General features: G+C 42.7%; 1 long non-coding RNA gene across 1 annotated transcript in view; it reads left to right on the top strand.

The window, feature by feature from the left end:
• Positions 1–11,258: 11,258 nt before the first annotated feature.
• LOC123852618 (uncharacterized) overlaps positions 11,259–11,504 on the top strand; it is a 31,894-nt gene continuing 31,648 nt past the window's right edge. The window contains exon 1 of the long non-coding RNA XR_006792953.2: positions 11,259–11,394. This is a non-coding gene — a long non-coding RNA (uncharacterized LOC123852618). The remainder of the gene's footprint in view (positions 11,395–11,504) is intronic.

The following is an 11,504-nucleotide window of genomic DNA, read 5'->3' as shown; positions in this document are numbered from 1 at the left end:
ATTTGAGCTGTCTTGGCTATTGTGAATAATACTGCTGTGATCCTAAGTATACTAATGTATGGTCAAGTCCTTGCTTCTCATTCTTTTGGATATATAACTAAAAGTGCAATTGTTGGATCATGTGGTAACTCTGTTTTTGGTTTTTGGAAGAGCCCCCATAATGTCTTCCATGGCAGCTACACTATTCTACATTGTTACTGCCAGTGCATAAGAGTTCCAGTTTCTCCACATTCTTGCCAACACTTGCTGTTTTCTGAGTTTTTTTCCCTGATTTTTCATAGCCATCCTAATGAGTGTAGGTGGTCTCTTGCTGGGTTTTTTTTTTTTTTTTCCTCACTGTGGTTTTGATTTCCATTTCCCTAATGATTACTGATGTTGGGCATCTTTTCAAGTACTTATTAGCCATTTTTATATCTTCTTTGGAGAAATGTCCATTCAAGTCCTTGCCCTTTTATTTTTAAGACAGAAAGAGTGGGGGAGGGGCAGGGGGAGAGAGAGAATTCCAAGCAGGCTCCACCCCCAGCACGGAGCCCAATGAGGGGGAGGTGTTCAGTTTCGCAACCCTGAAATCATAACCTGAGCTGAAATCAAGAGTTGAATGCTCAACTGACTGAGCCACCCAGACGCCCCATCCTTTGCCCATTTTTTAATAGGATTATCTGGGGATTTTTGTTGTTGAGTAAGAATATATATTTTGGATATTAATCACTTATCAGGTACATGATTTGCAAATATTTTCCATTTCTGTGAGTTGCCTTTTCACACTTTTGATAGTCCTTTGATGAACAAAACTTTAATTTTAATAAATCCAGTTCATCAACTTCTTTTCTATATTCTTATAACTGTGTGTGAATCTACAGTTACCTCAAATTTAAAAGCTGAGTCAATCAGACAAAATGTACAAACCATTCTTAGCTCACGGATCATACAAAAACAAGCAGCATTTGGCCCAAAAGCAGTTGTGTGCCAACCCATGCTACACAATAGACATTGGAGTTATTGCCACTGTTTCTCTGAATTCAGAAACACCATCTAACTAAGCCCTCAACCTGCTCCTTACCCACTACTCTGGGGGCTCAAGAACTCAAAATACTTCAGCCACATGTATTGCTATGTATATGAATATATGTATGCACACGGTTCCATCTTATTCCAAATATCAAGGGATTGTTTTAAAAAAGTGGCTGCCCTTCCATATTTAACTCTAAGATGCCAAACACCCAAGGTTTTTAAATGCCTCTTGAAAGCTTTGCTCTTACTATATCTATTCTATCCATTGCCTTGAAATTTTTAGGATTTTTAAGATTTGAAAATTTAGGATTTAGTATTGAAACCTTTGCCAAGTCACTACCAGCTTTCCTCCCCTCCTGTGACGACCCCTCCCCCACCACACCTTTACCCAGACCTCAGCGGGGTCTCCCAGGTAGCCTCTCCTATTGTGTAAAAGCTCTGATTGTCAGAAAGTTCTGATAGCCCTGCATTCCAAGGAGGGTTTTGAATCCCTTTTTAAAATTGAGCACAGTGGGACCCCTGGGTGGCTCAGATGGTTATGGTTAAGCATCTGCCTTTGGCTCAGGTCATGATCTTAGGGTCCTGGGATCTAGCCCCATGTTGGGCTCCTAGCTCAGCAGGGAGCCTGCTTCTCCCCCTGCCTCTGCCTCTCCCCCTGCTTGGGCTCTCTCTGTCTCTGTCTCTCTCTCTCAAATGAATTAAAAAAAAAAATCTAAAAGAAATAAATAAAATTGAGCACAGAGCCTTGTTCAAAGGTTTTCATAATGGTAATGTTCTAGTCCTGAAATAAGGAGATGACTGCATACTTTGCCTTATGTGCTAGAATTTATCTTAATGTTACATGAGTTCTTTTTTATATATTGAGTATTTTTATAATAACAAATCTTAAGAGGAGCAATTCATCATTCTTGTTTCTATTAGAAATATTGTTATATAAAAGGCCTCCGTGCAAACTATCTCAGGGCTGTTTGGGGGATAGAAGAGAATATCTCCAAGGCTACAACCCAGCCCCCGGCCCGTTCTCCCCGGCAGTCCAGCAGGCTCCCCACAGTCATACACGCCCCCCCCTCCCATCTCTTCTCCACACAGCAGCCAGACTCATTTTTTTTTTTTTTAAAGTGCTATCTGATTATGTCCCTCTCCTGTGTAAAACATTTTAGTAGTCTTTCATCAGTCTCAGAATAAAGAGCAAAATGCCTACCATGGCCCACGAAGCCCTGCACTGAGTATGTTCTTGCCTTGTCTTATTGTCTGCCCCTGCCCTCCATGCTCCGAGTCCTTAGTTCCTCCCATCTGTCATGCTCTCGAAGGTGCCATTTTGTCTGTCAGAACACACTGTTTCCACCGCACGCACCACTCCCTACCAGGGGTATATGTTTTCATTTCTCTTAGGTAAATACCTAGAAGTGAGATTGTTACGTTATATGCTAAGTATGTGTTTAACTTTATAAGAAACTGCCCAGTTGTTTTCCAAAGTAGCCGTACCAGGAATGGACAGCAATGTATGAAAGTTCCAGTTGCTTCAAGTCCTTGCTAGCGCTTGGCATTGGTAGTCTCAGTTATATGCTATATATATATATATTTTTTTTTTAAAGATTTTATTTATTTATTCATGAGAGACAGAGAGAGACAGAGCGACAGAGGCAGAGGGAGAAGCAGGCTTCCCACCGAGCAGGGAGCCCGGTGCGGGACTCGATCCCGCGACTCCAGGATCATGACCTGAGCTGAAGGCAGTCGCTTAACCAACTGAGCCACCCAGGCGCCCCTATATGCTATATTTTTAACAAATCATATAATGATATCTGGTGATGAGGTTCTGTGAAAATGCATAGAGGATGAGTAACTCCTTTGAATTCATTTCAGTGAGAGCGCTTGGTCTCCCCCTCCAAGCCTTCATAGTAATAACCTTTCGCCAAGCTGCTGTGAAAGCACAGGGGGATTTAACATGCTTAACCACAGAGATTGTTTTTCAGACCGAATTGATGAAGTACAGCAGCTTCAAAGTCTTACCTTAACATCTCTATAAAGCCCTGAGCACAACTTGTCTGTTGGAATCAACGTGGTGAGTGTGAAGGTCACATGTGTGGAAATGTCACAAAGGGTGTGAAGACTTCCGGGAACGGAAATACTTTTGAAGGTTGGTTAACATATTTTCCAGATCAACTTCAGGTTTAACTCCCCAGAAGACTACCAGTGAATTCTTTTTTTTTTTTTTTCCTTAACACAAAATCTAAATGTTGATAAACACGGGAAGATGCCGTTCCTTTGGTGACTCTAGTTTGCAGTACTGAGTATAAGTGTGGCTAATATTACACCAATTAAAAGGCTGACATGCACATCGCTTGGGGTGTTTTATAGACAATTTGCTTTTTATGTCATCAGAATATTCCAGTGAGAATGTTTTTGACTCAGAGGTAGTAGAAGCCTGGCTCTGGAGCTGGCCTTTGCTAAGGTAACATATTAATGAGTCATCAGAAGCTATAAATAGAACTCAGCATGAACTTCTGTCCACAAGTACACCACTGTTCCCACAAAAAGAGCTTTTACTAATGACAGAACATGGTCTGCGTGCCACTGTTGCAACTAAGGGGGGGTGGACCTAGATAACCACAAACTTGTGGGAAATGTAACTTGAGGTATGATTTGCCAAGATGTCATTAGGTACTTTCTTGGTCTCCCTTACAGGCAGGGAAGAAGCTCTTGTATTGTTTCCTTAGGGATCGTCATTATGTAGGCCAGCCAAGATATTCAATCTCTCTCACATGATAAATCCCAGACAATAACTGCCTTAAGGCAGTTAGTTATCTTCTTTCTCTTTGTCTCTTACCCCTTTCCTCCCCAGCATATAGTATACTAATCATATAGAACAATAACGTTTGCATAGGAGGGCTCCATAATTATTTATTGAATGCATAGATGGATGGGTAAGCATGTTAATTTTATGCCTCCATATAATACTCTGGCATTTTGACCTTTCATATATACAAGTCAATAGAGTCAAGTCAATTTCCTATGTAATATGCAGTATGTTCCCCCATCCAAAAATATATCTCCACGAGACTCCCTACCATGTTTCCTCACACTTCTGCCCTGTTCATTTCTTGAGGTAACAGTGGGGACAGGATAGTGGGGATAGGATAAAAAACCACCTGCAAGTAGAGAGAGGGTGAACATGTTAAGATTCTGCCATTCACCATACCTTAAGTCCAATTTCACACCAGTTCTAAAGGGAAGATAGGATACAGGAAAAAGAAGATTGAGGAAAGAGGAGTGGTCAGAAATGGTCTAGTACATAGTCTTGCTGAGGTAGACAGCCACAGAACTCTCCGCCCTGGGAGTCTATAAAGGCACCAAGCTCTAGGGGAAGAAGTCCAGGAAGGAAGTTAAAGAGGCAGCCAAGCCAGTTATATTCCCTACGAAATTCCCCCTGGTTGTCCCTTCTCCTCATGACTAAGTCTGTAGTATCTGCCCCTGGGCCTACATCAGCCTGGGAAAACAGGGGAGGCAGGAAAGGCAAGGTGTATGTAAAGGGCTGTAAATTCCTTTTTGCTCATGGTCAGATGCAGTCTGGGTGGATAGGAAGTTCAGTCCGTGATCTCTTTCTTACCAGTTCCAGTTTGAACTGTAACCTCCTTGTGGTCCCACCCCCAGTTCCCACACCTCTCCTTTCCCCTCCCCCACATCATACAAAATATCTTTCCTCCAGGCCATCCTTCCACCTGTGCTTTATTTTAAGTGCAGTCTTGTCTGCCTTTCTCATCTTCATGTTTCAGTTCATGAGACCTAATAGGGAAAAGGCAATGATGTCCAGGCAAGTGGAGAAGACAAGTGTCAAAAATTCTGCAATATTGACACCAATTTATCTAAAGAGGCTTCCATTCCAGGGAGAAAGGAAAAGGTAGAGAAAAGACTCCCCTGGCAGACTAGGGCAGTGTCCTCTGGAGCTAGTAATAAGAAGGCCAAAGTATGTCTTTTTCAGGTTCTAAGACTCAGTCCTCCCAGAGATGCGCAGAGCTTGGGATGACACTTGCCTTTCAGAAGGACTCCGCGAAGCTCACTGGGGTGGTGGCTTAGGGAAACCCTAACGGACTGAACTCAACTCTAAGCTCCAGTTCCCAACCACCTTCTTCCGTTGGCTTGTTCCCTCATTGACAAAGCAGCTGGGAACACACGACTCCCGGAAGAGGAAGGTGTTCGTGTAGGAGGATCCTCTGGTTTCAAAGGTGACCAGAAATACAAGTGACACAGGAAAGACAAAAACAGAAAGCATAAGGATATAGGGATGTCGATGAAGGAAACAGAGCCCAAAGCAGGATTTGAATGGGTAATGGAGGACCAGAGAGACCCAGAGGATCTTCTCTCTCTCCCTCCACTTGAGTGTTTACAGCAAAAGATAAACCCAGAACTAAGGTCACTTATTTCACTGTCCTATGCTTTTTTTAATCTCACAACACTGTCTGGCTGTTTTGGCTCATATCTGCAGGGCTAGCCATACTCTGGCACAGTCAAGGTTATGAATATAAGGCCGTCTGTGGCACATCTTGTGTCAGTATAATGAGGGATGATCTATTCAAATGTTGCAGTAAGCAGTTGTATCTCTACTGGTGAAAAGTAAAAACCCCAGGGGGGTGGGAATTGATAGCCAGCCAATACCAAGCATCCAAAATTATTCTGTAAAATGTCTCAGCAGACTCTACAGCTGGCATGTCCTTGGTAATCCTCCGTGAGAAGAATCTCAGCCACACTGCTTGACTCCAGGGGAAGCTGGACCCGGGCTTGATGTTAGTTCCTTAGACTGGTTAGACCAGAGCAGAATTGTGATGACCTAGAATTCTGCATCCATTCAAACCAGGAGCAACCTCCAAGAGGGCGCTTAAACTACGGGTTTACCTTCTAACCACCAAGACTCATTAAGACTCCCCAAACTTTCTAAAGAAAATTCAGTTTGTTACAGATTCATGAGTTGAAGATAGGGCCCAAGTCTCCGTCTGTTATCCTGAGGCCAGCCTCTAACAAGTACAGACGTCGTGAACGTGAAGCCCACCCAGATACAGCCCCCCCAGACCAGGACTTCCAAACATCAGAATCACCTGAGGAGCATCTTTTTTAATTGAGGTAAAATTTATATAATGTGACATTCACTGTTAATTTTAAAGTGTACAGTTCAGTGGCATTTCATATATTCACAGCGTGTATATCCATAGCCTGTATCTCTTTCTAAGACATTTTCATCACCCTAAAAGGATATTCTGTACCCATTAAGAATTCATACCTGGGAAGAAATTGGAGAGGGAGGGGCGCCTGGGTGGCTCAGTCGTTAAGCGTCTGCCTTCGGCTCAGCTCATGGTCCCAGGGTCCTGGGATCAAGCCCCTCATCAGGCTCCCTGCTCCGCGGGAAGCCTGCTTCTCCCTCTCCCACTCCCCCTGCTTGTGTTCCCTCTCTCGCTGTGTCTCTCTCTGTCAAATAAATAAATAATAATAATTATAATAAAAATCTTTAAAAAAAATTTAAAAAGAAATCAGAGAGGGAGACAAACCATGAGAGACTCTGGACTCTGGGAAACAAACTGAGGGTTGCAGAGGGGAGGGGGGGAGGGGGATGGGGTGGTGGTATTAAGGAGGGCACGTGGATGTGATGAGCACTGGGTGTTACACGAAACTGATGAATTGTTGAACACTACATCAAAAACTAATGATGTACTATATGTTGGCTAACTGAACATAAAAAAAAAAAGAATTCATACATGGGGAGCATTTTAAAAGTACATATCCCAAGGCCCCACACCCAAGAGATTGTAATTCAGTGAACATAGAAGTGTTTTCCACAAGATTCCAGGTATCCTGTTCCTAGATATTCTCTTCCCAGAAGAAATGAAAATGTGTGCCCACCAGAGATCTACATATAAATGATTATAGCAGCTTTTACAGTCATTCTAACTTGGGAATAACATAAATATCTCTCAATTGGAGATATAAAAACAAACTGTGATAAATCCTTGTAATGGAATGGTACTCAACAATTCAAAGGAATAAATTTTTGATACAAAAACAAGGATGAGTGGAGCCTGGGTGGCTCAGGCTATTAATTGTCCAACTCTTGATTTCGGCTCAGGTCATGATCTCAGGGTCGTAAGATCGAGCCCTGCATTGGGCTCCATGGTGAGCATGGAGTCTGCTTAAGATTCTCTCTCTTTCTCTGCCCCTCCCCCTGCTCATGTGCACACACTCTCTCAAAAAACAAAACAAAAACAAAAAAAAGGATGAGGGAGCCTGGGTGGCTCAGTCGTTAAGCGTCTGCCTTCGGCTCAGGTCATGATCCCAGGGTCCTGGGATCGAGCCCCGCATCGGGCTCCCTGCTCTGCGGGAAGCCTGCTTCTCCCTCTCCCACTCCCCCTGCTTGTGTTCCTGCTCTCGCTATGTCTCTCTCTGTCAAATAAATAAATAAAATCTTTAAAAAAAAAAAAAAAAAGGATGCATCTTTAGTGCATTATACAAAGTGAAGGAATCCACATTCCATACTGTATTCCATTTATATGACATTCTGGAAAATGCAGATTAGTGGTTTTTTAGAGGTTAAGGGTGGAAAGCAGGTAGTTTTGGGTAAAAAGAGGTAGCACAAGGGAATTTGGGGAGGGATGGTGAAACAGTTTTGTATCTTGACTGTGATGGTGATAATAAGCGTTTGTCCAAATGCATAGAACTTGACATCAAAAAGTGAATTTTACTCTATTTAAAGATTTTTACTTATTTATTTTGAGAGAGAGAGTATGCACGCATGAGAACAGACACACAAGCAGGGGGATAGGCAGGGGCAGACAGAGAGAGAGAAAATTCCAAGCAGTCTCCAGGGCAGAGCACCGAGCCCTATGCAGGGCTCAATCCCACAACCCTGAAATCATGAACTGAGCTGAAACCAAGAGTTGGACGCTTAACCAACTGAGCCACCCAGGCACTCCTTACTTTATTTAAATTTAAAAATAAATTGGAAAACATTTTAAGCCTCCCTGGGTGTTTATGATGTGTAGCCTGTTTGGGAAACGAGTACATAGATAATGCTGGACAACCTAGTTATTCTATAACCCAGTCGAGTTGCACTTTGGACACCGGGGACCAACCAACTTACCATTACTATTTCTCTGGTTATCCTCACAGTATTTGGACAGTTCCACAGACTAGAAGTACAGCAGTAAGTTGCCGTGCCCAAGAGTATGGTATGTATCTGATTGTTGATAGATCACAGGACATGGGCTATGCAGTGGTTTTGTGGCAGTGTTTGCCAAACTAAAATCACCACACCAAATGTGGTGACTTTAGAGCTTTATTTTAAAATATGAGTTATGGGGCGCCTGGGTGGCTCAGTCGTTAAGCGTCTGCCTTCAGCTCGGGTCGTGATCCCAGGGTCCTGGGATCGAGCCCCGCATCGGGCTCCCTGCTGGGCAGGAAGCCTGCTTCTCCCTCTCCCACTCCCCCTGCTTGTGTTCCCTCTCTCGCTGTGTCTCTCTCTGTCAAATAAATAAATAAATAATCTTTAAAAAATAAAAAAATGAAAAAAATTTTTAAAAATATGAGTTATGCTTTATCTCTTAGATTAATTGTAATCAGAATAATATGGAAATCATTTCCAGTAATGGAGATTAGAATGCAACCTATGAATTTTCCAAGAACATCATGTTTCACAACTGAAACATCATATTTAACAAAACATCATGTTTAATAATTTAATTTTATAATCAACCCCAAATCAGAAACCAAAGACAAGTTTTTATATGATAAATCCAACGATCCTAACCAACTCCATTGTAGGTCATTTTGGTTATTTTCCTAAAACTTGATACCTGTTTCACATAAAGGAAAACAATGACAATGACTCTCTCACAGAGTCCTGGATCCCTTTATTTGTGAAAATCTATGGAAAACAAATGAAAATCATGGGCAGATGTTTATGTAGGACACCAGCCCTGTTAGTTGTGAGGCTAGCCTTGTGCTCAATCTCACTTGAAAAAGAAAACACAAACAAAAACCCATATCCTGCTGCGGCTGATCATCTACTCAAACAAGGTGGCTAAAATACAAATAGAAACTCCCAGGTAAAAGAAGAAAAGAAGCAAGAAGTAGGCAATGGTTAGATTCGAAGATAATGCTAATTGCAACTGTGAGACGAAAGGGGGGAAAAACACCACAAAACAAAACATGTAGTGAGATAGATCCTATCTGATGTTTCTATCCCTGTAGAGTATATTTTCTAATTTGCAAATCTCTTTGCTTGCCCTAATCTCTAACTATTTCTAACACTCTTGCTTCCTCATCAGTTTGCAAACCCTAGCTACAGCTCTCTCTGAGGCATTCCGTTCACATTGCTTCTTTTTTTAGAGTTGCTTGTGCCCGAGAGGGAGGAAATGGAGCTACAAGTGTTTCCTTTCCATTCACAACTGGCACTTTCTTGTAGTGGGGGAGGTAGCTGACGGCTAGCAGCTTGCTCCCAGCAGCTTGAGCTAGCACTGAGTTTTCTTTCCTCTAAGCCTCTCTTGAAGTCCTTGTATTATAAATTATTTATAAATTTTATCACAACCTCCAGGAAGCGAGCTGGACCAATTTTCCTGGTGCCAGATGGCTCAGCAGACTTTTCAGATGTTGGTACTCTGTTGGACATCCCAGCTTCTATTGCCCCACACCCCAAAAGTACATCCAGCTAGAAAGCCCATAAAAAGGTCATTATTTCATGTGTTCCCTGCGCAAAACTTCCTCCACAAAGAAGGAGTTTGACCCTTCCCCAAACTGAGAATGGGGAGTGTTCCTTCATCTTTGCCATCTAAGCACCTCTAAGTGGGAAGGAGTATGTACAGATCTGGGCACCTAGCTATAGGCAGGTGTTCAATTATATGTGATCCACATATATATATGACCCATATATATATGATTTAAAATAAAAATAATGTTGGGGAGTTGTACAAATTTGATAGTAAACAATGATTCCTCAGGAAAATTGCCATGTATGCAATATAAATCAGAATTCTTTTGGGTGTAAGTGACAGACCATATGTGAACTAGGTCAGAGAGGGAGAAGGGCATCTATTGGCTCATGTAACCAGGAAGTACAAGGAAAGGAGTGACTCAAGGGCCTGAAACCCCTAGTTCACTTTTCCCCTCTGCCTCTTGCTTCTGCTTTTCTTTTCAAGTGGAGGACAAGGCAGGATTTGGGGACCCACAGTTCAGTCTCACCAGCAAAGAGGAAAGAAAGAATGTAGCATGCATGTGTATACACACACACAGACATTCCGATCATATTTGGAATATTTAGACAGCATATTGGAGCAATGGGGTGGAAAGGACCTCTTCCCCCAAAAGAAGAGGGAGAGCACAGACGTGGTCCCTGTGGAAATTGTTCTGAGCCAGAAATAGATTATTTTTCTCTTGAGGCTTCATATTCTCCAGAATACATTTAGGTCAGTTTAAGAAGCACAGACATATGTCATATGGTATCTCGGACGGCCTCAGACTTGATGGCCTGTGAAGATTTCCCTAGTGAAACACTGTATTTGTTCTCTGATGGGACATTTTGATGGATGGTGAGAGCTTCAGGAATCTGTGGGAGACAAGACAATGAGAAAGAGTTAAAAACCCTTTTTAGAGGGGCGCCTGGGTGGCTCAGTCGTTAGGCGTCTGCCTTCGGCTCAGGTCATGATCCCAGAGTCCTGGGATCGAGCCCCACATCGGGCTCCTTGCTGGGCGGGAAGCCTGCTTCTCCCTCTCCCGCTCCCCCTGCTGTGTTCCCTCTCTCACTGTCTCTCTCTGTCAAATAAATAAAATCTTTAAAAAAAAAAAAAAAAACCCTTTTTAGAAAAAAAAAATTAAGCAGTGTTGGGTTATGGAAAGAGAGAAAAGGATGGAAGGAGCAAAGTGAGAGAGAAAAAAGAGTCAGTGTGAACCTGGGCATTACATTAAAAAATCCCCAATAGTGAAAAAGCCAAGGAATTCCTAAAGTTAGGAGATGTAACATTAAATTTGAAGTTGTTTGTGTTTCTGTGGAATAGATCCTATGACAGAGAAAGATTCGGTGTTCTACAAAATGCCCTTTTCTTCCCGGGCTCGGAACTAGTCCTAAGGACTACATTTCCCAGCCTCCCTTGCAGTTAGGTACAGTCACGTGACTAGTTCTAGCCAATGGAATGTTGGCAGGAGTGATGCCGCCACCCCCAGGCCTGGTTTACACAACTACCACCCTACCCTCCCCCCTCTTCCCTCTCCTGCAGGCTGGCTGCAGAAGGTCAGGTGGAGGGCTCCATGAGCCCCACAGATGTTAGAGCCACCAGATGACCGAAACCTCTGTCTGTGAAGGACTGTATGGATCAGGCCCCTTGCCACCTCCTCAGGACTATGATATGAGTAAGAAAATATCCTTTTGCTATTGTTAAGTTATTGCAGTAGAGGTTTGTTTGTTATAGCAGTTGACTTATCCTGACAAATGCAAACTTCTTCACTGTCCCCTCTCAGAT

This window comes from Mirounga angustirostris, unplaced genomic scaffold (assembly GCF_029215605.1).
Source record: "Mirounga angustirostris isolate CCGP_5_RB_7025 unplaced genomic scaffold, mMirAng1.0.hap1 SCAF_7, whole genome shotgun sequence".
Classification (NCBI taxonomy): Eukaryota; Metazoa; Chordata; class Mammalia; order Carnivora; family Phocidae; genus Mirounga; species Mirounga angustirostris.
Note: the sequence above shows the minus strand (reverse complement) of the source record. Positions and strands in the feature narration are given on the sequence as shown.